Here is a 23,542-nt window from a genome sequence, read left to right as displayed (position 1 = left end):
CCCTGTGCTATCATAAGAGTCCTTATAAGAGGGGTAGGAGGGGCAGAGTCAGAGAACAGAAGAGGCTGCACTGCTGACTTTGACCATGGAGGAAGGGGCCACGAGCCAAGGAATGCAGGTGTCCTATGAAGCTGGAAAAGACAGGAAATGGACTCTCTCCTACAACCTCCAAAAGGAACCAGCCCCTACTGATGCCTTGATTCTAGGACTTCTGACTTCTAACACTGTAGGATGAAGAATCTGTGTTGTTTTAAGTCACCAAGTGTGTGGAAATTTGTTGCAGCAGCAAGAGGGCACTAATACAGACTATATCTGGGAAGATGCTGTCCAAACCATTGCACCAGAGGGTGGGCTCCAGCAAGGCTCTGGGGGAACCAGAAGAACCAGGAGGCGTGGGGCCGTACCCTGTGACCAACAGGGCTGAGCAGTCACCTCTGGGCCACACTTGAGTGGCCATCCGCACTGCTCTTGGCCGCACTGCCTGCTGCTGGTTTCATGGCACCATTAGCTGCTAACAGGAACACGAGCTCTGCTCCCAGCTCCTTGTTCTCCTCCAGGGACAGCAGCTTCTGGCAAAGGGGGAGAGGAAACAGTGGGGGTCAGGGTGTTGCCTGGAGCTGCTCAAAGCTTCCCTTTGAAAAGGGGTGAGGGCAGAGGGGGCAATGGGCTCACTGCTGGGAAGGGGTGGACTGTGATGAAATTAGCTGGCCTTGGAGTGAGGGGTGAGGGGTAGACGCCACTGTAACGAGAAGAGCCCACACCACCAGAGTCTGCTCCGCCCCCCTCGCTGTACCTTCTCCACCTTCGCATCCATCATAAGCATCCAGCTTGCCCTCTGCCAACCTCGTTCTCTCCTGGGCACGTCATTGATTTCCTAATGGGATTGGTTGTGCTTTAACCTTGTTGTCCCTTTCCCCACAGGTTCCGCAGGCGCAGTGTAGGTTTGGGAGTCAGGGGTCTGGCCTTGGACTCGAGGCTGTCTTTCTCCAGCTGTGGCAAGCCTCAGAGCCCTGTCTCCCACAGCCATGCCCCCTCCTGGTGGGCTGTTGGGGAGCTGCTGTCTTCCTGCTCACCTGGATGTGAGCTAGGTCGTGTTCACCCTGGTCCCCAGCACCCAGCTCACGGGAAGCAGCTCCTGGATGTTTGTTGAGTGAATGAGGCACGTGCATACATGCATCTCAGTGCCGGCACACGGCACACGCTGGGCCAAAGCGAGGGCCGTGACAATGTGGCCGACGTCCAGCCCCCATCACATCCCACCTCCCAGCCCCCTCCGTTAAGCGGCTTCCGGACTGCCTCCGCGTGGAGACTCTTGGGTGGACTTTTTAAACTGCCTTTCACAAAGCAATGTTGGAAGTTGGACTTTGGGGTCTGGGAACACTGTGTGGGTACTTTCCTGTTCCGTTCCGTCACCCATGGGCGTTGCGTGTCTCCCCTGCCATCCGGGAAGCTTGGCAGAGAGACATGGTTTGCCTCTGTGCTGCTGAGAGAATGATGGACGGAGCGAGAAACAAGTGTCTGTGAGTGAAGAGTGAGCCTGGGCTTTGCTACAGCGCAAATGACCTTGGGGAAGGAGCATTCTGGGGTCTGCATTCCTAAAGCGTGCTCCATGGATGAGCAATTCTGCCAGACATTCAAAACTGCAAAAGGGTGTGTTTTGTTTTATTTGTTTTGTTTGTTTGTTGTTTGTTTTGGGGGAGAGATGTGTGAGAGTTTCCTGGGCCAGGCAGTGTAGAAAACACCGGAGGTGAACAGAGCTCAGCAGGCTTCTTTGGGCAGGACTTCTCGAGCCTTTCCCCTGCCGGCACGCTTTGCAGATTTCCCAGAGGAGCAGAGATTATGGTTTTCTGCAGCATGTCGATCACGGAGCCTGTGTTTCAAGCATGGGGTTCAGCAGAACAGGTGGCGGAAAAGCTGTTCCCCGGGGAGGCTGTTTGGAGGGGCTGAGCTGCCCTGGTCCGGTCAAAGGAGAGGCAAACTGAAAGAGAGAGCAGGTGGCCACGCAGCCCGGGTCAAGAGCGGGTCCGGGAACAACAGCCTTGCTTGTTGTGAGGCAGGTGACCCCCTGCGCGACAGACTTGGCGTCTCCCAGGAGCCAGGGATGTGGTTATTGTTGTTGTCAGTGAACAATTACCTGCCTCTATTCAGGGCGAACAAAGGATCCTGCTGGGTTTTATGTTTTCTTCTTCCTTTGTGCCCACCAGGTCCCGGCCACAGGCCACGGTTCCCCCAGAAAGTGCTTGCGGGAGGGTTAATCCATAAGGTCACTTGAAAACGAAGCCATTATTCCCTTCTTAAAGGTTAATGTATTTTTTCCAGGAGTGTGTGAGTGGAAATTTCAAGTATCCCACATTCTTCATTTAGCTGGGTAATGTCCTGAGCTACTCCAGAAAAAATGAGCGCGACAACAATGGGAGAGGAGCCGGGGGAGGTGGGAGGGCAGCAGGGGTGGCTGGCTCTCCCAGGTGGGACCCCTGAGCTAAGGATGCCAGGACAGACTCAACAGAAACCCCCAGGTTCCAAAATAGCCAAGGGCACCTGACAGAGGGAAGGGTGTGCCAGTGATGGGTTGACCAGTTGGCCAGCAGCTGGAGTAATTTATCTCCGAGGGCTGCCTGGAGGAGGTGGGTTTTGCATACCTCCTTGGATGCAGGGGAAGGGAACAAGGGAGGGAGGGAGGGGATTCATCTGGATAGCCCAAGAGCATATCCAAGAGAAAGGGGGTGGGGGAGGGCTGGAGGTTTTGATCCTCACCAGACCTCTAGCCCACTCCTATGCGGAAACACTGCTGATTTCCCTCTGCCTCAAAGAATGTAGCAGGGCAGTGATCACGCAGAATAAACACCTCATTTCCCAGCCTCCCTCAGAGCTAGATGCTGCTCTGGGATAGATCTGGCCACTGCAGTGTGAGTGGAACTGGTGAAAGCCATTTCCAAATCACACTCTTAATTGGAAAGGGCAGGCCCCCTCCTCGCCCCTTCATTTCTTTCGGCTTGCTGTGAACGAAGAGCAGCGGGAACTGCAGCAGCCATTTTGTACCTTGAACTGGGAGTTATGTGTATGAGACAGAAAGGAGGTATAATTTACCTGCGTCTCTGAAGACCACGGAGCTTCCTACCCACACTCTGGGCAGTGACCACAGACCTTTATGGAGGAAAGAAATGAATGTCTGTGTTGTTTTAGCCACTCTTATCTGGGGTCTCTCTGTTACAGCAGCCAAACCTTTAAAGATGCCCCACGGCAGTCCCGATAAACACACAATGTAAACAAAAGGGAGAGGTTTGCTACGCCAAGGTAGCTCCAAGCTTCTTCCATTTGGAAATTATGCGCGCCCCCCCCCCCTCCCCACTACTACTCTGCTCTGCCCTACGTGTCTCCAGCCAGCCCCCCTCCTCCCCCTGGCCTCAGCACGCATTTCAGGACCGAGGAAGGACGGAGGTAAAGGAGGGTGCTCAGGCAGCGGAGGCCCGTGGAGACCTCTGGTCCTCAGCAGCCCCTGACCTTCGCCTTGGCCTCCCCCTCCCTGTGGACAGAGGCAGCTGCAGAGAATCGGGGTCAGATGTGCCGAGGGGCCTCTGGGAACAAAGGGCTGTCAGGATTGCAGATAGGCCTGCCAGGATGTCAGAATAAAAATTCAAGTCCGAGTTCATCTGGCCTCCGCCGGGCGGGGCTGCTTTCCGCGATGATCTCAGCGTCCCCATTCCAGCCCTGTTCCCATAAAATCACAGAACTCTTGCCAATTAACGGCCTGCCAGCCGGGCCCTGAATGTAATCAGCCATAATTACTTAATAGCCTGAAGTTGGGGAGGCTTCTTTTGAAGCCTGGGATCCTCAGCCCGGTAGCCCAGTGCTCTGGGAGAGCCGGCGCTGCCCTGGCCATACCAATCACCTCTGCCTGCCTGCTCTCCGGGGCACCTCGCCATCCCACTGACAGCGCGGTGCGTGCTCCCGGCCCCTGGCCCCCGGCCCAGCGGCGTCCCAGCACGGATTCCTGAGAGGAAACAAAGTGCAGAGTACAAAAGGCTGGGCTGCATCCACGCACATCCACACACACCGAGAGAGACCGAAGACAGTGCCCGCTGGGTGCCAGTGATCATTGGAGAGCAAGAAGGGCTATAATCAGGGGGAAAATGTAATATGCAATACTTCATGTTGGATTAAGTGTACCGTGCAGCTGGAAAGCGGGGCTGCAGATAGAAAACAAATGTTCCAACATCTTCGCGGGTGACCTCCAAGTTTCCACAGGCTCCTAATCCTTCTCTCATAATTCAAGCTCGTTGGCCGGGAGGTGATGGCTTGGCTGGTGGAATTCCATGATCAATCAGCAGTTCTCCCAAGGCCAGCGCTTCCCTCTACGGACCCGTGTGCTGACATGTCTCTCCAGCAGGATGGAAGCCATGTTTCCATGGGCTGGGCAGCAAACCACCTCTGAGCTCATCTTCCCCAGAGCTCAGCCGGTGCAGGGGCGGGGAAGGCTAGAGAGAGGGCAGGGAGCGTCTGAGATGGAGCCAGTGTTCTGACAGCCATGCTTCTCAAGCTTGTCCTTGGTGGAGGGGTCTTTTAGTGATTTTAGCATCCATCCTTCTGTTGGTCAGAGTGCCTACCCTCCCTCTTTCTTTCCCTCTCTCCTTTCCTTCCCTTCCTTCCTCCCTTCCTTCTTTCCTTCCCTTGTTCCTTCCTCACTCACTCCCTTCCTTTTCTTTCCTCCCTTCCTTTCTTCTTTCCCCCTTCCTTCCCTCTCCCCTTCTTTCCTCCCCTTCCTTCTGTCTACCATCAGTCATGCTCCAATCTTAGTATTACTTAAAAGCTTCTACAACTTGTCCTATCAGAAGTAAAACTTTGGTCCACTCCCCCGTGTGTAGGCAGCTTCTAAAAAGACTCCCCCAGGCCTACGTTTCACACCCTCACGTAGCCCCTCCCCTGGAGTGTGGGCAGAACCCAGTGACTCGCTGCTAACAAAGAGACTGTGGCAGATGCGATGGCAGGTCACATCTGAGATTGTTCCAGAAACTGACTCACATCTTGCCCAGTGCCACGGGGAGCCCGTGCAGTGGGGAGCTGGTGTGTCTGGCCAACAGCCAGCAAGGCCCTGAGGCCTCAGTGCAGCTGTGTGGGTGGCCTTGGAGGCAGCTCCTCCCCCAGGGGAGCGTTAAGATGACCACAGTGCCCACTAGCACCTTGACTGCAGTCTCACGAGAGACCCTGAGCCAGAAGCACTCCACTAAGCCGCAGACACTGGGAGACAGTACACGGGGGTTGCTTCGTCACTCAGTTTTGGGGTCCTTTGTTACTCAGCAGTAGGCGACTAATACACTCAGGCCCCTGGCTTGTGGCTGCATCACCCCATCTCCACCTCCAACTTCCCGTGCCTTCCCTGTGTCTGCTCTTCTTCTGTCTCTTTCTAAGGACGTGCCACTGAGTGTAGGGCCCACATGGGTAATCCTGAATGATCTCTCAAGATCCTTAACTTAGTTATCTGTAAAGACCCTTTCTCCAAATAAGGTCCCAATCTCAGGTTTAGGGGTACATGTCTTTTGGGGGAACGCCATTTTACCCACAACATCTTGCTCACCAATGTATTTAACTCTTGGGCCTCACCAGCAATTCCCAGCCTGTCTGGGGGTGCTCACTAAGTGTTTGTTGAGGGAGTAAATGAATGGATGAATGAGCTCACCCATTACTTTAGTGATTCTAAACATGAGCTCACATCAGATTCACCAGGGGGGCCTCTTAGAACAGATTGCTGAGCCCACACTCAGTTTCTGGCCCAGCAGTGTCTGGGGGAAGGCCTGAGGATTTGCATTCCTAATGAGTTTCCCAGGGTGCTGCTGCTGCTGGGGAGGGTGGGCACACTTTGAGTGCCCTGCTCAGGTACTGTTCTTCCCTCCAGCCATTAGCACCTGGGCTGTAATTAAATTTTATTTCCCCCTCAAAGAGCTTGTAGGCCTCTAGCATCTCCCTGCTGTCCCAGGCTCTTCCTTGTCAAGGAGAAAAAACTGCCTGATTACCCAATTCTTCCCCAAGAGTCTGGTAACTGTGTCCTCCTATAACCCCATAACCAAGGGGTCCAGGCTGCCTGCACCACTGGAGCCAATTCAGCAGAAATAGGGTTGAATCCTATATGAGGGCTTATTCCAATACTGCCTCAGTATGGAATCCACAAACATCTGCTCTGCGCCCCCCATAAGCCAGCTGCTTGTATTGGGTAGAAGGACAAAGATTACAGGGGAAGTAGGACTTGCAGGTATGGGAAAGTGGGCACGGGGTAATTATTACAGGTTACAAGTCATGGAGAAGGGGGGGTGTTACAGAGGGGGGGCACCTCCAGGCACCCTGCGACCAGATTACAGGTAATGGGGCTGGGGCAGTGAAGAGCAGGTGCCTCCAGGACTGGACTGTCTCAGCCGAGAGGCTGTAAATCTTCCCAGGATGAAGGGCCGTTCTCAGGACAGGAGGACAGGCTGCATTCCGATGTAAGCGCCCATGTCCCAGCAGGTTAGCACGTGCTTTCTAATCAGACAGAGCAACCACGGTTAACAGAGCAGGATTAACAGTTCTTATAATTATAGTAAGTTTCCAGTGTTCTCTTTCTGCCCCTGACACTCCCTGGTGATGACTGCAGTGAAAACAGCTTCTGAAGAAGGCAAGGCAGCAGCAAAGATGGAGCCTCCACCAGTGACTGGTTCTGCTGGTGCAGAAGGTCAGGGTTCCTGGATTCCCTCAAATCACAGTCCTGGGCATGGGGCGTGGGGTGCCCCAAAGTCCAGGGGCTGGTCCAAGACTCACCCAGATAGAATTTCTGGGTTCTGGGGCACATGGTCCACAGAGAAGAAAATACAGACAGGGATTATTTTTTGGGGGAAATCACCATTAAGATGGATTTTTAGCTGGGAAGACAGGTGGCACATTGGGGTGGGTCTCCCCTTAAGCACAGGCGCCTCACCTGGGGTGCTGGCTCAGGGACTCCCACCTTCTGTCCAACAAGGCCTGGGGATGTATTTTTTCTTTCCTTTCTTCTTCATTTTTTTAAAGCATTATAAAGATGTAATTCATACGCTACATGATTCACCCACTTTAGTTGTTTGATCTAATGATTTTTAATATATTCACAGATAGGTGCAATCAATTTTAGGCCATGTTTACAACCCCAGAAAGAAACCCATAACTCCTATCCCTGAACCCCCCCCAGCACTGAGCAGCCATGAGTCTACTCTTTGTCCCTGTACATCTCCCGGTGTGGCTCTTCATCTGTTTGGACTCGCCTCCTGTTTGTGTCTTACGATCACTTCCTTTCACCCAGCATAATGCTTTCGAGGTTCATCCATGTTGTAGCAGGTGTCAGGGCTCTCTTCCATCCCCCCACTGAATAATTCATATTCCATTTTCTGGATAAACTACATTTTGTTTATCCACTCATCAGCTGATGGAAATGTGGGTTGTTTTGGCTATTATGAATGCCGCTGTGGACATTTGTGTACACATTCTGTGAAGACCTGTGTTTTCATTTCTCTTGGGCAGATACCTAGGACTGAATTGCTCGGTCATATGGAACTCTATGCTTAATCGTTTGAGAAAATGCTGTACTGTTCTCCAAAGCAGCCGAACCATTTCCACTTCCCATCAGCAGTGTATAACGGTTCCCATTTCTCCACCTCCCGGCCAACATTAATTACGGGCCTTTTTCACGCTACCCATCCTATTGGGTGTGATATGGTTTTGATTTGCATTTGCCCATGACCACTGATGCTGCACTTATTGGCCATTTGTATACTTTCCTTGGAGAAATGTCCATTCAGATTCTTTGCTTATTTTAAAATTGGGTGTTGTTGTTGTTTTTTTATATTATTAAGCTGTAATCATTTGTAATATATTCTGTTATATATATATATATATATTTTTTTTTTATTTATTTATTTTTTTTCCTGTTCAGTGTTCTGTCTTTTCACTTTCCCTTTTTAGGTTTAAAAAAATCCTCACCCAAGAATTTTATTTTATTGATTTTAGCGAGAGAGGAAGGAGGCAAGAGAGAGAGAGCAACATCGATTGGTTGCCTCCATTTACCCCGACCGAAACCTTTTGGTCTAAGGGGTGATGCTCCAACCAACTGCGCCGCCCATGGCTGTCTTCTCCCTTTCCTGATGGTGTCCTTTGAGGCACAAGTTTTTAATTGTGAAGAAGTCCAAGGGCACGGGGTAATTATTACAGGTTACAAGTCATGGAGAAGGGGGGGTGTTACAGAGGGGGGGCACCTCCAGGCACCCTGCGACCAGATTACAGGTAATGGGGCTGGGGCAGTGAAGAGCAGGTGCCTCCAGGACTGGACTGTCTCAGCCGAGAGGCTGTAAATCTTCCCAGGATGAAGGGCCGTTCTCAGGACAGGAGGACAGGCTGCATTCCGATGTAAGCGCCCATGTCCCAGCAGGTTAGCACGTGCTTTCATCTATATTTCCTATTGTTGCTCATACTTTTGGTGTTATGTACAAGAATCCTTTGCCAAGCCAAGATCATGAAAATCTTGCCCCTGTGCTTTCTTCTAATAGTTTTATAGTTTTCACTTAGATCTTTGCTCTGTTTTGAATTAGTTTTTGTATGTGGTGTGTGGCAGAGGTTTACTTCATTCTTTTCTGTATGAGTGTCCAGTTGTCCCAGCACCATTCATCAAAAACATGATTCTGTTCCCATTGGATGGTCTTGACACTCTTGTCAAATGGAAGAATCTTTTTAAAGTCAAGTTTATTGAGGTATAATTTTCTTAGAGTGACATTCGCCCTTTTCAAGTACACGGTTCCATGAATTTTGACAGATAAATACAGTCTTGTAGCCACTGTTGTCACTAAGGTATGGAATAGTTTGTAATCCCAGAAAGTTTTCTCCTGCCTCTTTGTGTAGTCAAGCTTTCTCCCAACCCCCAGCCCCCGGAAACCACTGGTTTCCTTTCTGTCCATGTAGGTTTGCTTTTCCCAGCATATCATGTGTATGGACCATGTAGTGCTTATCTTTGTGAGCCTGGCTTCTGTCACATTTGACAGCCATCCATGCTGTGCAAATATCAGCAGTTGGTTTCTTTTGATTGACAAGTAGTATAACATTGCAGGGATATACCATCATTTGTTGACAGACCTCCAGGGTTATTTCTAGATTTGGCAATTACAAATAAGGTTGCTATCAATGTCCACTCAAGTGAAGGCTTCTGAACATGAGTTTTCATTTCTCTTGGCTAAATATAACAGGCATTGCTGTGTCCTATGATAAATATATGTTTAACTTCATGAGAAACTGCCCAACTTTTCCACAGTGGCCACACGATTTTGCATTGCCACCTGCAATAAAGGAGCATTCTGGTTGTTCTGTACCCTGGTCATCACATAGAACTGTCAGACTTAAAAATGTTTTAATTCTAATAGGTGTGTAGATATGTCTCAAAGTGATTTTAATTTTGATTTCTTGAATGTTAAATGATGTTAAGCATCTTTTCATGTGTTTATTGACTAGACATGGATCTTTTGTGAAATTTCAGTTCAAATCTTTTGCCTTTGAGATTTTTTTAAAAAAAAAATTATTTTGTTGTGAGAGCTCTTCCTATATTCTGGATATGTGTGCTCTCTGATAGGGTCTGGTAAACATTTTCTCCAAAGTTGTGGCTTGTTGTATCAGTTCTCTATTGATGTGTAACAAATTATCCCCAACCTTAGAGATGAAGATGACAGACATTTATTATTTCCCACAGTTTCTGAGGATCATGAATTCAGAAGCAGCTCAGCCAGGCTGATTCTAGCTTCTGTTTTCTCAGCAACTCATTAGCCAGGGCTGGAGTCATCAGAAGGTTGGGCTTCATGGTGACTCACTCACCTGGTGCTGCTTGAGCATCCTCACAGCATGGCTGCCAGCTTCCTGCTGAGAGAAGGCAAGGTGGAAGCCAGAAGGTCTTTTATGACCCAGCCTCAGAAGTTACATGATAGTTTCCACAAAATCCTACTTAGGCTTATACAGATCAGCCTTATTCGATATGAGAAGACATTTTATAAGGCATGAATGAATGATTAGCAAGAGGTGAGAATCACTGAGGATCACCTCAATGACCAGCATTTGTATTTTCATCTTCTTACTTGCCTGGGGATTTGATCTTCCCTTCCGTGTCTTTATCTGAAAATGGGGGTGCTAATCCCATGTTCAGGAGGTAACATCTTTGGAAGCACGTTGTGGACCCATGTGGTCCATTCAGCTGCATGTAACTAAACTCCAGCTTCTCCCAGACCCCACACATCCATCCTCCCATTCATTTATCTATATATATAAAAGCCTAAGCAGCCATCACAACCGAAAGGAAGACTGAACAGGCTGTGTGGGGTGACCAGACCGGCAGAGGGTTAGTGAGGGGCAACCAGGCTGGTGGTGGTGGTGGTGGTGGGGCAGTAAGGGGTGACATAGCCAATGGAGGGTGGGCAGTTGGGGGCAACTAGGTTGGCAAGGGGGGCAGTTGGGGGTGACCAGGGAAGCAGGGGGCTCAGTTAGGGGCAATCAGAAAGGCAGGCAAGTGAGCTGCTAGGAGCCAGTGGTCCTGGATTGTGAGAGGGATGTCCAGCTGAACCTAGACCAGCAGTTGGACATCCCCTGTGGGATCCCGGATTGGAGACGGTGCAGGCTGGGCTGAAGGGACCCCTCCCCTGGTGCGTGAATTTTGTGCACAGGGCCTCTAGTTTATTAGAAACCCACCAGGAGCCTGACGCTGGCTGCTAGTGACTAAGCTGTGGACAAACTAGAGGTCCTGTCCTCATGAAGCTTCTCCTGGGAAAAATGGGCAGTCAACCAACACTAAAAGGAAGTGAGAGCTAAGCAGAATGGCATCAGCAACTCATAGGGCATCCCCGATGTTTCATGTCATTCTACCAGGATCCTGCAATGAAACAGCGATCAGGTCCATTTTACAGATTTTGTTAAAATTCAGAAAGATTAAGTGGGTGCTAGGCCACAGGGGAGAGGCGGGTCTACTCATGAGTTCCAGCATTGCCCAAGAGAAGCCAGCCCCTTGGCACCACCACAGTCCCCCCAACATCCCAGCAGAGCCACTGGCCCCTCGGTACCTGATCAGGGCTGAGCCAGATTTCATGAGCAATTACACTCCATGCGAGATGAGACGGCGGAGGAGATGCTTAATTAGATTCTGTTTAAGCCTTGGGTTTCTTTGAAATGAAACCGCCAGAGGGCTGTGGGTGTTGTGCATGTGTCTGTTTTCCCAGAAACAGTCTCTGAGGCTGGAATGAAAACACAGCTGCTGCTCCGAGGGCATGTGGCTGCTCAGAACGTGATCTGGGGTCCACCCCGACCCCACCACCCTGGGCCCTCTGACGCTGCCAACGGTGGGAAACCATCCCAGGGTGGACTTCTCACTCGGGAGTGTCAGATATCGGGAGATGCCAGGTCTGAGCCTAGATGTGCCACATCTCTCCCACTTGTGCCCCAGGCATGAACCCCAATCCAGCCGGCCTCTGGGCCTCCTCTACGGGCCTCTCTCTCGGAGGGACTTCCACAGCCGTGCCCTCTTGGTGGTGGTGACCCTGGTGGTGACCCTGGCAGGGGCAGCTGGAAAGTGAGTTTCCTGAGAGCAGGGGCCTTGTCTGTGTTGCTCAGGCTGGAGCCACGAGCTTGTGCGTGGTTAGACACAGCTGCCCCATCTGGGTTCCTGAAGGCGGCGTCACTCTAGGGTTCTGGTCCCTGGGCCCCGCATCAGCCGGGGAAAGGGTTGCAGGTTAAGTGCAGGACACCCAGTCAAATTCAAATTTCAGATAAGCAATCAATAACCTCTTAGTGCAGGCATGTCCCAGGAGAGCACACACCCTCTCTGGTCCTTACCTCACCGCTGTGACAAGTGGGGACCTTAAAACCCGCCTCAAGGCTGTTGGGGGCGTTGGCGTGAGCACAGAATCTGGAAGAGAATTTGGTCTGGCTGGGGTTGGGGAAGGGGGGGTGGGAATGGCACTGACCTCATCCTTCATCTGAAAGCCACCTGGGTCCCTCTGACTCCTCCAGGCCAGGCTCTGGGATGACCTGGGGAGCATTCCAAGGCAAGTCATGGTCCTCCCTTTCCCCTGACCATGCTCCCTCCTGCTCCAGGGCCTTTGCACAAGCTGCTTCCTCTGCTTGGAATATTCTTCTCTGCACAGAGCTCACGGCCACGCCTGTCTTCTCTGTGTACTCACAGCAGCACCCTGTCCCTCGCTTTCTCTGAGCTTCTTAGCGTGGGCTCGATGCCCGCCCTGGGGCAATTACTGAACTCCCTCCCTCTGGCCCTTGAGCTCCGAGAGGGCAGGGCCAACCTGGCTCTTGGTCACCATGCTCTCCAGCACCGCACACCTCGCGGCCCACGGCAGGACCACGGGTGGAAGGAGGCAGAGGAGGGAGGCTCAGGCAGCTCCCCCTGAGCCCGCACTCCTCCTCGCCCCTCCGTCCTGACCCCTTCCACAGGCGGCCACGAGGCCACGGCACAGGGAGGAAGCCACGGAGGCCGTTGGCTGCCACGGGTCTTGCGAGTTTGAGGTGAAATGTTCTGTGCGGCTTTTCGGAGGCTGGCTGGTGCCAAAATAGACACATTCCCCTCCAGCCTCTCCCGCCCTGGCTGCAGCAGACTCCTCTGGCCGCGGAGACGCTGGGGCCGGGCTCCGATTTCCCGGAGCCCCTGGCGGGGGACGTTCAGGCCGCACGGTAACCGGCTTCTCCCCACCAGCTACTCCTGAGAACCGGCCCGATGGGGACCGGGCCAGGTGTCCGCCACCCTCCTCCCTGCACATCCACAGAGGACAGGAGAGCGACCCTGGAGCGGAGGGGCCGGCCACAGGGACAAAGCCCTCCCCAGTCTGCGGTAGAAAGAAGTTAAAGGAAAACCCAGCCGTTGCTGCCCGTGGCTTCATGTGCTCATTTCACATTAAAACAAACGCAGGAGAGGCTGGACGGGGGCGCGGAGCGGGGCACGCACCAGCCCTGAGTGCAGTACCAAACCCTGACCTTGGCCTTTGCCTCCTTTGTTCCAGCCCCTGCCAAGATATTCTCTGTCTCTCTCTCTCTCTCTCTCTCTCTCTCTCTCTCTCTCTCTCTCTCTCTCTCTCTCTCCCTCCCTCTTTCCTCTCTCCCCTCTAGGAACTAAATAACTTAGTCAAGTCACATTTTGCTCGCTGTGCGTGCCCCGAGGCTGTGCGCCTCCCAAGGGGCAGCCCCGGGCGGCGGCGGGCGCACACCTGGCGGAAGGCACACGCTGGCACCTGCAGACCAGCCCGTGGCCGGGGAGGCCCCTGCGGAGGGCGCGGGGGGCGGCCGTGCTCCCCCCAGCGGGAGCCGTTTGCTCTGGCACCCCATGAATAGCCGTGCGGAGATGCCGGGCCCCACTTCCTCGGGGGCCCCTCGCCTTTCCCAAGTCTCTCCATCCTGCGGACAATGCCCATTCTTTCCCGGGGCCCCGGCCAAGGTAAATGTTTGGGCTGTTTTAGAAACTTACATTCTATCACTGTGGGAACGGGCGGGCAGACCCTGCATTTCTGTTGTTTTAAGGAGGCGGCGGGGCGGGAGGCCGGGGTAGGAAGCATTAGTATTATTTTAAGTTTCCCTATATTGCTTTAACACGAGACGTGATTGTATGGCCTTGGCTTCCTGCAGCTCCAAGAATGCGAATTTATATCGTGCTGGGGCCTTTCTCCCCTTCCTCCCGAGAGGGTAACACGGGCCCGGCCGTTTCCCACGTGAGAGAAAGGACCGAGGAAGAGGGACAGCGCGGGGAGGTGGGCGCTCCCGGGGACCCTCCTGAAGCTGCAGGAGGAAGGAGCAGTCGCCGTGTTTGAGCCTTCGGCCCTGCAGGAGGGCCAGAGGCATGATTTCAGCGAACAGGACAAAATTAGATAGGCCTGGGCTTCAGGGACAGGAGCCTGGGGCCTGTCTCAGGCAGGCTGGTGCCAGTGTCACAGCCACCGCCGGCACTAGGGTCCCCAAAATGAGATGCCATCAGGCCCCCGCCCAGGACATGGGGACTTGTCCTCCGTGAGATGGGACACCAGGGCTCACCTGGGGGACAGGGGCCCCGGGGCAGGCGGTGAGGGGCGCAGGGGCGAGCGGGCGCTAGCAGAGGGGCTGTGTGGACACAGAGAGGAGGAGGGCAGGGAAGGAGCTGTCATTCAGAACAAAGAGCTGTGCTGCCGGCCAGACTGACGGGAGGCACAGCACCTCCTGCAGCCGCACAGCGAGGCCTCCCCAGGGCCCCGGGGTCGCCGCAGCCTGCCCTCTCTTCCAAGGCCGGCCCACCTGGTCTCCCGGCGCCGCACCGGCCGGCCTGAGTCTCCGTGCCCACTCTGCCTCCGCCCACACCTCCGCTCGCTCCCGGCAGGTGAGCCCTCCCGGCCCCTTCCCGCTCCCCGCAGCTCCCCTGGCTGCTCACCCTCCCGTCGGCATCCTGGCAAGGTCGCTGCCCACACAGAGGGCACCGCGCCACACACCTGAGGCTCAGTTAGAATTGGACAAATGGGGATGGAAAAAGGTAAATTAAATTTTAAAATGTAATTTCTAAAGAAGGAAAAAGAAGCGGCAGGTGAGGAGCTGGGGGCACATAAGCGGCAGGGCCCCTGCAGGGGGCTCGAGCCCGGTTGCTGGGACTGCTTTCTGTCCCTGACTGTGTCTGCTCCCCCTGCACTGCTTCTCTGTGCACCTTTGGGCAAGTGACTTCACCTTTCTGAGCTGCAGTGTCCTGTGGACTCGTGGTGGGTGGGGGCATCAGTACGCACAAAGCATTCAGAGCAGTGGCTGGCACTGAGCACCCCTCATTCATCTTTCCATCCCCCCTCTGGCCCGAGACCCCTGCCGCTCGATGCCTAGGTGCCCTGTGTCAGGCCCTGTGTGTGCTTGTGCTGGTTTTGAAATGGGAGACACAGACACGCCCCCGCTGGCGTGCCCATCTCAGCCATGTGCCCGGCGGCTGGGTGTCCTCTGGGGGCTGGGTGCGAGGGGCGGCCACTTGGCCCGTCTTTTCTCCTTGTGTTACCGCACTCCCTCTCCCAGGGAAGACACAGAGGTCCAGAGCGGTCCGAGTACTAGCCCAGCACCTACCCGCCGGCCAGCAGTCCCGAGTGTCCCCCTCCCACTGGCGCCACCCCTGCCCCGTGCGGACCGTGGCGAGCTCTCCTGGCCGCCCCGCATGCACAGGCCTGTCCACCGGACCCCGAGGACGTGGGTCCCTCGCCAGGTGCCGACAGCAGGATGCCACAGGCCCCCGGGCTGGCGGGCTCGCTTCGCGGGAGGAGCCCGCAGGAAGCATACAAAGGCTGCAGAGCTGTCCACACGCTTGTTCCTCCCGGAAGCAGCCCTCGGACAAGCCAGGTGGACAGAGGGCTCAGGGCAGCACCGGGGCCCAGCCAGCTTTGTTCTTAGAGGCACCGGCCATTCAGCTCGGTGACCGATGGGATTAGGAAAGTGCTGAGATGAACAAGGCACCCCACACGGAGCTGGGGTGCTGCTGGCGCTTCTGGGGCCTGGGGGCAGGCGGGGAGCCAGGGACGCTGGCCTCAGAGGGCTGGCCCCGCCTCTCATGTCGTCTCCCAGCAGCCCGCAGGCCGGCACCGTGCTGGCCATGGACTCAGGGCTCGGAGAGGAGGGTGCGGGCAGGGGTGGCCCGGGCAAGACATACCCCCCCCCACACACACACCCATTACCATGTTTCAACAACTCCACTGGGAACCGCACCCTTCACCTACTTGATGTGTAAGTCCCAGGGCTACCAGCCTAGCTACAGAGCTGTGCCCCCATCACCACCATCTAACTTTCAGAACGCTGCATCCCCCCAAAAGCTCCCATCAGTCACCCCCATCCGTCTTCCGGCCCCTGCCAGCCGCAATCAAGCTCTAGTCAGGTCCCTCTGCGTGGATCTGCCTTTCTGAGCGTGGCGGGTGGAGGGAGGGGGTCTTGGGGCCGGGCCTCTCCCCGAGCACCTGTCTGAACGCCTGTCCTGTCACAGCGGCGTCAGGACATCACTCCTGTTGTGGCTGAGAACCACTCCGCTGTCGAGAGACCGTGTTTGTTGGTCGGGTCGTCGGTTGATGGGCATTGAGTTGCTCCCACGGTGGGCTCCTGTGAATAGTTCCACCGCGAACATGTGTGTCCCCGGCTGTGGGGGACACAGTTCCCATCTCCGCGGGACACACGGGGCCGGGGGAGCGCCAGACGGCGGCAGAGGGGCTTCTGGGGGAGCTGTCAATCCCTGCCCGCGGCAGCTGCGCCGTCTGACTGCCCCCGGCAGCATATGGAGGTGCCGTTCTCCGAATCCTCGCCAGCACTTGTCTTCTGTATCCCGGCTGCCCCGGAGGGGGTGATGTGAGTCTCCTGGTGGCTTTTATTTGTGTGTATCCACCAGGTTTATCGAACTGCTTTCCCTCTATCGAATGAACAAAGGGGTCTTCCTTCCTTCCCCGGCCCCTCTCGCTGCCTCCGAGCCACAAGGTCTGCTCCCTGAGTGTGGCTCGGCGAGTTTGAAAGGAGGCGAGGCCATCGGGCCGGGCCTCCGCTCTCCCTGTGAGAAGCCATGGCCAGTCTCCATGGAGCGCTGGGGGTGCACCTGGCCCGGCCTGGCGGGAGGAGAGACGCAGCCCTGCTAGGCTGTGTGACGGGGGTGGGCGGGGAGGGGCACAGACCCCCAGCAGCTGTGTCTGGAGGAGGGCTCTGAAGGACTAGAAGCATTTTGAAGAGAGAGAGGGAGGGATAGAGGCCTCGCATTTTTCCCTTCCGTCTCTCTCTCTCTTTTTTTCTTAGTAAACCCTTAGTATGGTCTTTTTATTTACTTTTCTTTCATTTTTTTTAATTGAGGTATTAATATTTGTCTGTCTCTTAATAACTGTTCTTTGGTTGCCGGTTGTGTGCTGGGCACTGTGCATAGGAGCCTAAGATGCCGGGGCGGGGCCTTGCCCGCCCCCTACCCCGCCCGCTAGGTCCTGGGGCTGAGAAGCCGAGCTCAGCTCCGGTTTGCCGCGGGCCCTCCCCTGTGAGCGGTCCCTAGACCGCAGGCCAGCTTGTGTCCACAACGACTTCGTACAAATCAAGAAGATGAGCACAGTGACATTTGTGACCAACTGGACACACATAAGCGGCCACCAGAGCTCTGTGCCCATTAAACACAATGGCCCGTGCCCGGCTCTAATGGCCCCGCTCGCCGCACAGCCCCCGGGCGCAGCCGGTCCGGGGCCCAGTGAGCTGGGATCTCTGTGCTGCCTCTGGGCGCGGCGGGCGCCTGGGCCACGGGGGGGCGGCTCCCGGGAAGACCCCTCCCCAAGGCCCGGCTTTATGTGATGGTTCCCGGGTTCTTTATGACACACACGCTGGTGCGTGGCAGTTCCTTTGTTCAAGGTCTCCGTCCTTTTCTCCAATTCAGGGCGGGGGCGCAGAGCTTTGGGGGACAGACGGGCCCCCCCGGGCGGCTGGGGTTGGGGCAGAGCCGGCGGCCAGGCGAGGCCACCCCTTGGACCCCCGCCAAGCCCGAGCCTTCCATCACGTCCCCTGTAATAACGGCGCTATCTGCAGCCATCTGCGGCTGTCTGGGCGCCCGTCATGATTTATAGGTTTTCTAGATACTGCGCGTACCCGCGTCTGCGAGGGCTTTTCAATAAAGAGCGAGGTCGTTTGCTTTGTGCTGGGGACGGGAGGAGCCCTCTCCCTCTTTCTTTTCACTCAGCTGCAAGGGCTGCATCTCAGAAAATGGCGCCTCGGCCTGGCGGGCAGAGGAGCCAGGCTGCGGGCAAATGTGAAAATGAAGGCCTCACGGGAGGACCTGGGAGGAGGAGAGCGGCGAGCTCGGCTCACTAATTATATTTCAAAGCCTCGCCCGGCTTCCTCAGCTGACCATGCCGCCGAGACCCGGCGCTGCTGGGGACGCACGACCCCTGCCCTTGGCCGCCAGGGTTGGCGGAGCGTTTGCTCTCCAGTGGCCCCACCCGGGCACCGACCAGGACCTCAGACAAGTCAGGCCCCCCCCCGTGAGGGCTAGAGGTGGGGCAGAGCAGCCACAGGCCCATCTGCTCCCGCCCCAGGGTCTCCGTGGGGGAGACACAGACGCAGACGCAGAGGAGAGCAGGGGGAGGTGCCCTGAAGGGCAGAGTCCGGGACAAAAGCGGGTGCAGCCCAGAGGCCAGCGACGCCAAGGGCACAGGCAGCTATGGACACCCCCAGACCCGACCCTGAGACCTCCCCCTGAGCCAGCGAGGAGGGAGGCGGGGGCTGAGCGCAGAGCCCGGCCCGTCCTGAACGCCGAACCTTGTGGCCGGCTCTGGCCAGAGGCTCTGAGCCCGTCAGTCAGCCTTCCAGTGGGGGCTTCCTGCTCTCCTGGGAGTCTGGCTCCCGCACGCCTCCGCGCGGAGGCTGGGTAACAAGCGATCCCTGCTCCCCGCTGGGGTCTCTCTGAGGGGCAGGCATACCAGGTGGCTTGGCACCCTGCCTGTCGCTCCCTGAGCCGCACCAGTTGTTCAGTCACGCCATGGCCATTTTCATTCAATATGACTGACTCCTGCCACGCCCGGGGCAGCACTAACCCCCTGATGTGCGTGGGGAGCAAAACCCTGCCCATCCCCTCCAGGCTGCAGCTGGGTGCAGGAAATACACGAAATAAAGGAACTACGCATGTAAACATGTAATTACATATAAACACGTAATTACAAATGTCGAAATAAAGGAATCATGCACGTAAACATATAATTACAAATGTGCAACGCGCCATGAAGGAGAATGAAAGAGACATGATGAGCGATTATAGCAAAGCTGACATATTTCAGGGGAGGTGGTCGGAGACGGCTGGGTTTGTACCAGGCCCGAAGGACGAGCCATCCTCATTTTGGGGTGCTGAACAGGTAGCGCAGGAGGCAGGTATGGACTTTGTGTTGACGTATGTGATGTTGATGTGACAGGAGTAAGATCTGTCCTTTTCTCCGTCCTGCGAATGAGGAAACTGAGCCTCAGCAAGGCCAGGACCTGCCTGGACAGGGCAGGGAAGGAGCTGGGCCAGGCTTAGGGTGAGAGTGGATGAGGAGCACTTTCTCAAACAGGGCGAGGCCTGAGCTGGGGAAATGCAGGCCCAGCTGGGGCCCCTTCAGGGGAGCCTCAGCCCTCGTCCTGTTCATGGCTGACCAGGTTCAAATCCATGCATCAGCCTTCACTCCTTTCGCCCTCTCTTCACTTGAACCCTGGCCACGCCACCTCCTCCAGTAGCTGTGCCCCCGGGGTGGGCTGGGGTATGCATCTCTGGTTCCAAGGCCCATGTTCTCAATAGGAAGGGTGGCGGGAGGAGAAGGGGAGAGGAAAGGAAGGAAGGAAGGTGTTAGTGTGTGTGTGCCGGTGTGGTGCGCAGTGAGAGGGCATGAGTGTGTGGGTATATGTGCATGGGTGTGAATTTGAGGGTATATGTGTATGTACCGGTGTGCGCTTTTGAGGGTGTAAAAATGTGTGTGTGTGCATGTGCGCGTGTGTGGCACCCTCCTGTGCTGGCTGCCAGCTCCCCCATTACCAATGTGCATTTTTAATGCCAGGTCTCATCGCCGTGCGGAGGGCACCGCGCGGCTGACTCACACCACTTACAGGGTGAGTCACTCCCGCCGAGCCGGCGGAGCGGGGGCGCTCGCACCGGATCCCGCTGGCCTTCGGTGCTCAGTCTGAGCCCCCGCCGAGTCACCCACACCCACTCCTGCGCCTGTTATTGTGTTGAAAATGCCACTTCTCGAGCTGGAAAGGGAGAGTGACAGGCTCAATGAGACATTGGATGCTCCCCAGCCAGATGGGAGAGGGCAGAGGGCGAGCAGCTGCCTCTCCAGACCACCCTACTCAGAACCCCAGGGCGCCTCCCACCTGCAAGCTCTGTCCAGGCCCCCGGGAGGGCCCAATGACAGACAGACAGACAACAAGGAACACACCAGATGGTGGGGGTGCTGCTCGATGTTCTTTTTTAGCCTGAATTATCGTCTACCGGTGTTTGTTACCCGAATGCAAACCCCCTCAGCCCAGGCCCGGCCCTTTTCCCCCTCGTCCTGCCCCGGGGGCAGGAAGGCCAGCCCAGGCAGGCTCCAAAGAATGGCTTCCCACTGTCACCTCACCCCGCTCCTGGAGTGCCCACTGGGCCTGAGCTCAGTCTATCAACCGTGTCCAAATGCCCAAATTTGCAGGGAGCCATACAATCAGCCGTTTCTCGGCGAGCCTGACTCCAGGGGACTGCGGAGCTATTTGTTGCCCTTTTAGAGCCTTTTATAGATCAGTTTGTTACCACTGATGACAGAGAAAGAAATCACGCCATTAGCGGCAGAAACGTTAAACGGTTTGGGGTATTGGGTGTTTCTGATCGGACGCCGTGCTGGGAATGAATGCCTGCCCTCGGGGCCGCGTGTGCTGCGCCGCCGCCTGCTCTCCTTCCTTTGTCTGGGCCACGCTTGACTGAGAGCCCGTCCCAGCGCAGGGATGGCCGAGCGCGGGGCTGGCTGGGGGTCTCTCGGCTGAGCCCGCCGGACAGTAAGCTCACACCTGAAGGTCATTCCCTGCTCTTGGCGGGCTCCACTTCCCTCTGGTGCTCCTGTGCCTCTGCCTTTGCTCTGTCCTGTCTCCCACCATCCTTCTCTTCCTCTTCTCCCTCTTTCTCCTCTTCCTCCTCCTCCTTGCCTCTTCTCAGCCCCTCTTGCTCTCCTCTTTCCACATGGAGTCCAAGGAGCTCCGAGGACAGAACACCCCAGGCTCGCGTGGGTTCTTTGCCCCAGGCCGTCTCCTGCCGAGGACGAGGTTCCTTCCCGGCCCGGGGCAGCTGTGGGAGTCCGTGGGGCAAGCATGGGGGTCGCATGGCAGTGACCCCCCTTCCCCCACAAGGCCGCCAGATAATGCCAGTCCCAGTTCCTCTTCCCACACATGGACGGAGTGCTCATTTCCTATTGGGGCTCGCTTTCTGGGAGGAACTGGCCACCAACTCAGCAGGCCGTGGCGCAAGGCCGAGGCCCGAGGCCAGAGGAAGACCCAGAGCCAGGCGGGGGCTGAGCTGTGCTGGGGACAGAGCATGGGAGCTGAGCAGGGTGACAAGTGGGTGGGGTTCAGTGGATAGAGCCGACCTGCGGACTGAAGGGTCCTAGGTTCGATTCCAGTCAAGGGCATGCACCTTGGCTGCAGGCACATCCCCAGTGAGGGGTGTGCAGGAGGCAGCTGATCGATGTTTCTCTCTCGTTGATGTTTCTATCTCTCTCTCCCTCTCCCTCCTCTCTATAAAAAATCAGTAAAAAATATATTAAAAAAATAAAAAGAGCGGCTGAGGTGCCTGGGTGTGGCAGAGGTGTGGGGGGCCAGAACGGCATTTTAGGAGTAAAAAACACTGAGGTGGGCAAGAAGATTCAGATCTGGATTCGAATCTCCGTTTCCCACTTTTGGGCTGTGTGGCCTCGGTCAAGCCCCTTCCCCTCTCAGATCCTGTTTCTTGACCTGCCGGCTGGCCCGCCTCCCGCCGGCGGGCTCGGAGGCCAGACCCCGCATCCAGCTCCGAGGGGCGGACAGAGGGACCGCATCTCCGTGCGGAGCGAGCACCGTCTGTCCCTGTGGGAGCGGCGAGGGCCTCAGGGCTGCGGTGGTGATGGAGCTCCCATCTCCGACCTTCTCCCCTGCCTGGCTCTCCCCTCCCTCCGGCTTCCTGTCCTGACAGCGCCGTGTCTTCCTCCAAAAGCCCAGACACCCCTGAAGTCCTGGCTCCGTGTTTGCCGTCAGACCCGGGCCCCAGAGAGCCGCCTTCGAGCGGCGGCCTGGGCCTTCCATGCTGAGCTGCCTTCCGTGGGGACCAACAACACATGGAGCTTGTTTTTCATTCAAAAAAAAACAACAGACTGCTCTCTTCCTCTTCCTCCCTGCCTGCTGCCGCCCTGGCTTCCCACAGACAGGCTGCCGCCTCCGCTGCTCACTGGGTCCCGCCTGGAGACCCCCCCGCGGGGCCTGGCCGCGCGTTCCCACGCTTCGGGCCGGGCCAAGACCCTCGCTGGGCCAGGGGCGCCCCGCAGAGATGCTTGGCCCTCCCACCCCCTCATCCACCCTCTGACTTCGCTCTCCGGAGGGTCCCCTCTTCCTGCCCTTGGGGAGTGTCCTGAGAAGGACAACAGTGGCCTCAGGGCTTGGAGGGTTCGGATGAGAAGCCCGAGGGGACTGGGTCTCATGGCACTGTCCCTCCACGGCGAGGCGGGGGCCTCCTGGCGTGAGCGCCTGGTGCCCCAGCGCCACCGCCCAGCGCACCGGCCTGTGCCCTCGCCGCAGGCCCGGCACCAGCTGAGAGTCGGGATGTGCTGTGTGATGTCGTCCTTGTCGAAAGCCCATTCTTCAGACAGGGAAGCTGAGGCGCAGAAGCCTGCGTGGCCCACCCAAAGTGGAGGGGTGCGGTGAGGACTTGGCCCCCAGCTCCTCCGTGGCACTGTTCCCATCACAGTTCCATCGCACAGCGGGGGGCGGGCGGGGGGGCGCTTCGATGACAGGTTAGTGACAGATGCTCTTTCACAGGCACCAGCTATTTCAGGAGGGACTCACGTCAGGGAGGTGTCGGGGATGGGGAGGGGGAGATAAAGAGAGGGTGGGCAGTGTGGCTAATGCGGCTGCAGCAGCCCCCTCCCCGCTGTGACAGCATCCGCCAGCCCCCGCAGACAGACGACAGCCTGGGTTCATCATGGCCATCGGCCCTCTCCCCGCGACCCTGGGGCGGCGCTGGGAGGGCGGCCGGCCTCTCAGGACGCCTGGCGTTTGGGAAACGGCTGGGCCTCTCACCCGTCTGCAGATAGGAGCTTCTCACCACTCGGGTTGCAGTTTTGAAACAGTCAGATAACCCCGCTCCCAGAGAAATGGCCTGCACACCATTTATAGATAGTGACACAATTTAATGAGATAAAGCCCGGGGCATCCATGAACCAATTTATGGTACCAGCCGTGATGAAATGGCTCTTCTCTTAATAGATACCCAGCCGAGCACAAGCCAGCGCTCGGAGCCTCAAAGAAACTTCTCGGCCCCAGCCTCTTGAAATGTTGGGCGCCATCCAAACGCTTGTCAGTCTTATCGCTGCCATGAAAATGATGTGTTTGTGCAATATTATGTGGAACCTGCCTGCCAAGGGAGAGATGCCCCAGCTGCTCCGGGGGACTGGAGCCAGCGTCCTCACCCTGTTTGCACGTAATGCAAACCCCGAGCTCCAACACCACCTTGCAGACGGGAGGTTTGTGACGGGTGGTTTGTCCAGGAGACGTTTAAACAGCTGGATGGGGAGTAAATATCATGCTTGCCGGGTCTCCGTTTCCGGAAGCAGCTGGCTGGCTAATGCTCCGGTGTCGGCTGATGGTAGCAGAACAGAATACCAGACCTACTTAGGAAAGAAAGAGGGAGACTCTCCCCCTCCAGTTCCCACCATCATGGGTCCCCAAGACAATGACCCTCTCTGACCGCAGCCCCGCGGGCCCCTTCAAAGGGGCAGCCACCCCCGGTGGTGTCTGTCTGTTCAGCCTGGAGAAATGACTTCCTCCCTGAGCTCCTAAAACATTTATCATC

At 56.3% G+C, this 23,542-nt stretch overlaps 1 protein-coding gene and 1 long non-coding RNA gene across 4 annotated transcripts in view; one reads left to right on the top strand and one right to left on the bottom strand.

Moving 5' to 3' along the window:
- The window catches only part of STX16 (syntaxin 16), a 142,268-nt gene that overhangs the window by 64,422 nt on the left and 54,304 nt on the right, over window positions 1-23,542 (top strand). The window lies entirely within an intron of this gene.
- LOC311625115 lies at window positions 1,700-4,373 on the bottom strand. The gene is made up of 3 exons (XR_014795440.1): window positions 4,168-4,373; window positions 3,088-3,144; window positions 1,700-1,978 (listed from the first exon to the last, which is right to left on the bottom strand). It is a non-coding gene; the product is annotated as an uncharacterized lncRNA (long non-coding RNA).

The sequence above is a fragment of the Pipistrellus hanaki genome, assembly GCF_964339955.1.
Source record: "Pipistrellus hanaki genome assembly, chromosome: 6".
Lineage (NCBI taxonomy): Eukaryota > Metazoa > Chordata > Mammalia > Chiroptera > Vespertilionidae > Pipistrellus > Pipistrellus hanaki.
This window is presented reverse-complemented; position numbering and strand designations above follow the sequence as displayed.